This window comes from Bombina bombina, chromosome 2, assembly GCF_027579735.1.
Source record: "Bombina bombina isolate aBomBom1 chromosome 2, aBomBom1.pri, whole genome shotgun sequence".
Classification (NCBI taxonomy): Eukaryota; Metazoa; Chordata; class Amphibia; order Anura; family Bombinatoridae; genus Bombina; species Bombina bombina.
Genome location: NC_069500.1, coordinates 9011548 through 9015916, shown reverse-complemented (window position 1 = coordinate 9015916; position 4369 = coordinate 9011548). Strand labels below are relative to the sequence as shown.

At 37.3% G+C, this 4369-nt stretch overlaps 1 pseudogene; it reads left to right on the top strand.

Annotated features, from left to right (window-relative positions):
* Positions 1–336: 336 nt before the first annotated feature.
* On the top strand, positions 337–835 carry LOC128647631 (prostaglandin E synthase 3-like; annotated as a pseudogene).
* Positions 836–4369: the final 3534 nt, after the last annotated feature.

The following is a 4369-nucleotide window of genomic DNA, read 5'->3' as shown; positions in this document are numbered from 1 at the left end:
GTCGGTGGTTTTAGGGGCAGCAGCTTAGGGGTACATAGGGATAACGTAGGTTGCGGCGGTGTGCGGTCGGCAGATTAGGGGTTAAAAATTTTTATTAGAGTGGCGGCGATGTGGGGGGCCTCGGTTTAGGGGTACATAGGTAGTTTATGGGTGTTATTGTACTTTAGAGCACAGTAGTTAAGAGCTTTATGAACCGGCGTTAGCCCAGAAAGCTCTTAACTCCTGGCTTTTTGCTGCGGCTGGAGTCTTGTCGTTAGAGTTCTAACGCTCACTTCAGCCAAGACTCTAAATACCGGCGTTAGAAAGATCCCATTGAAAAGATAGGATACGAGTTAGGAGTAACGCAGCAACATGCAGCCGGCATCTGCAAAGTGGTACGACAGAAGGGACTATGTCTTTGTTGAATTTTGTGTTGAAGACAGCAAACAAGTGAAAATAGATTTTGGAAAAAACAAACTAACTTTCAATTGCCTTGGGGGATCAGATAGTCTTAAGCATCTAAATGAAGTTGAACTTTTTCAAGCCATTGATCCTAATGAATCAAAACATAAAAGGACAGATAGGTCTGTTCTGTGTTGTTTACGAAAAGCAGAATCTGGCCAATCATAGCCACGTTTGACAAAAGAAAAAGCAAAGCTCAACTGGCTTAGTGTGGATTTTAACAACTGGAAAGATTGGGAAGATGACTCAGAGGAAGACATGTCAAATTTTGATCGCTTTTCAGAGATGATGAACAACATGGGAGGAGATGAGGATGTAGATTTACCAGAGGTTGATGGTGCAGATGATGACTCGCCAGATAGTGATGATGAAAAAAATGCCTGATCTGGAGTAAGAAGACTTCATGGGCAGGGGTGGTGGGTGGTTGGATGGATGGAAAACAGATTTCAACATATTTGGCAAAAGTTGCCAATACCCAAGTTGTACATACAGTTACTAAGTACTTCCAGTCAGCCTTGTTCATTTTGTTATCACGGAATGGCTTTCATCAGGAGTTGGAGCTTAAAACTGTACATGGCATCATTTTACCATTTATCCCCAAAGAGCTTCAGCTAAAAAACTTCCATGATTTGCAAGCTTCTCTGGAACACAGTTGTATGTTGATGTCATATGTGGCTATAATGGAACAGCATGGATTGTGTTTACATTTTAAATTTTGTTTTCCTACCCCAGATCTTCATTAGATGGAGTTTCTTGTATTAGTACATGCACAAAGACACTGGCAAAACTGACATACATATAATAAACCATGCAAGAAAGCTTATTTTTTATAAAAGGTTTTATAAACTATAGTTAAGCTATAGCATACAAAATCAATCTGCTTGATTGAAACATGTAATCTAGTCTTACAATGTCCTTTGTTGTAAAGTATTAGTTTTATGGCTATACAGAGACATTGATGTCAGCGATTATTAAAACTAAAGTTTTCATGGGCTTTGTTCCTGTTTTTAAATCATGCCTCACTGCATTATTACTAGATGTCCACACATCTATGGACCTCTAATGAAAATTGTACTGTCCACTTTACTTTATGCCCCACAGAGCACTACTTCATCTCATTTTGCAGAGGAATGAGGGGTTTTATAAGGGTTGTGGGCATGTTTGTCTTTGGTACTGTAGAGTAACCTCTTAAGATGTGTGTATTAGCTACTTTGCCAGTAATTTTCTCTTCAAATTGTTCGTTATGAACCACATTAACAATTGAGGACTTGCATCCTTAAAGGCACAATAAAGTCAAAAACAAACTTCCATGATTTGGATGGGGCATGCGGTTTAGACAGCTTTCCAACTTTCTTCTATTTGTATTTTATTGGTATCCTTTGTTGAAAAGCATCCCTAGGTAGGCTCAGGAGCAGCAATTTACTACTGGGAGCTAGCTGCTGATTGGTGGTTGCACATTTATACCTCTTGTCATTGGCTCACCCAATTGTGTTAAGCTTCCAGTGGTGCATTGCTGTTACTTGAACACGAGATACCATGATAATTAAGCGACTCAAAGGATATAATAGAAACTTCAGACTCATAAAAGAAACATCACAGCTTATGTTTGGTTTTAATAAATCAAGTTTATCAATAAAAATGCTCCTATGTATGTTTTAAAGGCCTTACACATTTCAGCAAAAAAAGTTTAAAAAGCTAAGTATTTTCCATTGAGTGTTCTGGAATTCCTGGATGAGGTTCACCTATGTGAAGAGTCTTTTGAAGCCCTTCTCAAAGAGTTCAGCGTTGCTGAATAAATACGTTTTAAGGGAACTTAAAACCTCCTTTTTTTTTTTTTTAAAAGCTGTGTATAATTTGATTGGCCACAGTAAGATAAACCTTTGAAACATATATATTTAAGAGATGTATATCCTGAACCGCCTTAATTTTGAAAATCCAGCACGTATTTACTTACAAAACAAGTTTCAAATGGTTGTATAATACATTGCTTAAAGGGACAATACAATACATCATTTTGATTGCTCATTGTTATATACCAGAGAAGCATCTTGCAATATTAAGAAGTAAATTACATTTTAAGTATTCATAGCTTGTTGGGAGCCGGGGGTGGTGCCAGGCTCTGCCCACCGGTTGCATGTATATGTTGGTATGTTTAGTTTCTCCAATCACGCTCAACTTTTATATACGTTTTCCTACTCGCACATTCTGATTTTGTGCATGTGCAATTTTCAAATAGCTAACACAAAAATATTAAATGTGCACAAGAAAACCGCTAACTGGACAAGAAGAAAGCTGTGGGCTGAGCTTGGTGCCCATTTTCGGCTGCTAGCAATGATTAAGTTTACAAGATTTATAGATGTGAAACCCACTGGGAGAGGCTTGTCTGGTATGTTACAATTGGTAATAAAGAATAAGTGTTGGTCTAGACTGTCCCTTTTTTATATGATTTCTATAAATGCATAGTACAATTAATTTCCCTTAAAAAGCAAAATCAAGAGATGTTTTCATGCCCACCCCCGAAATAAAGTGGTTGCACTAAATTGATTAATTCTCCAACATCTAGCCCTGAAGTGAAGAAATGTGATCTAACCATGCAAAATACTTGCAAGGCTTTTATTTTAAAGCTAAATGCACTAGTTTCTAAAATCTTGGATACTAAAATGACGTTATGCTGAAATTTCTTAAAGGGACAGTTAACACATTTTTGTTCTTTAAAAAGAAAGCTAGTCCCTTTATTACACATTCCCCAGTTTTGCATAACCAACACTGTTAAAGTAATACTTTTTACCTCTGATTACCTTGTATCTAAGCCTCTGCAAACTGCCCCCTTATTTCAGTTCATTTGACACTTGCATTTTAGCCAATCGGTGCTCACTCCAGGGTAACTTCACAAGCTCAATGTTGTCTATATGAAACACATGAACTAATGCCCTCTAGTTGTCAAAATGCATTCATATTACAGGCAGTCTTCAAGGTCCAAGAAATTAGCATATGAAACTCCTTGGTTTAGCTTTCAACTAAGCATACCAAGAGAACAAAGCAAATTGGTGATAGGGGTAAATTGGAAAGTTGTTAGAGATTGCATTCCCTATTTAAATCATGAGGGGTTTTTTTGGACATGACTGTCCCTTTTAGTGCCTGAGTTTCAGAATAACCTTATGTGACATCAACTTGTATCATGTTTCACAAGGGCTTTAATAGGGTTAGTTGATAATTAGGGTCATGTGGACACTGAGTGGTGATGAAGAAATTGCCACCCTCCCAGCCATGCTTAGCCAGTATAATTGATCTAATTTAACACTTTTGTCTCTGGCTTTGGAAGACAATAGCCAGCTGTATATTGTTCTCATCAGTTTGTACATTTAGACCAAATTGTATTTGCACTGTCACAATATATATTAAAGAGAGATTAACAATGTCAATACACTATTCAGTTTGTTTTTGATTTATGTCTATCATGAGGTGAAGAAGCTTAGTTGTGTTCAGTGGTGGGGTTTTTTCAATTGTCTGCATTATTTTTTAATAAACTGCTAAGATGAATTGCGTTCAAAAAAAAAAAAAAAAAAAGAAAAGATAGGATACGCAAATGGCGTAGGGGGATCTGCGGTATGGAAAAGTTGCGGCTGCAAAGTGAGCGTTAGACCCTTTCCTGACTGACTCTAAATATCTGTCCTAAGTGGGTATTACACTTTTTTTAACTTTGTTTTATTAAAAAACATTTTTTTTTAAAGTTTATATTATTTTTTTTTAAAGTTTATAAAAAAAAAATTGTACCCCTGGGTACCCCCCCCCTGAATGCAGACTCCGCCATGAATGTACTAGCAACTGAGCAACAAGATGATGTGTTTGCATCCATATTGCGCAATAAAGGAGAGGCTGTGAGCCAGTCAGCTCCCCTCCATTGCGCAACATAGATGGCTTTCTAAAT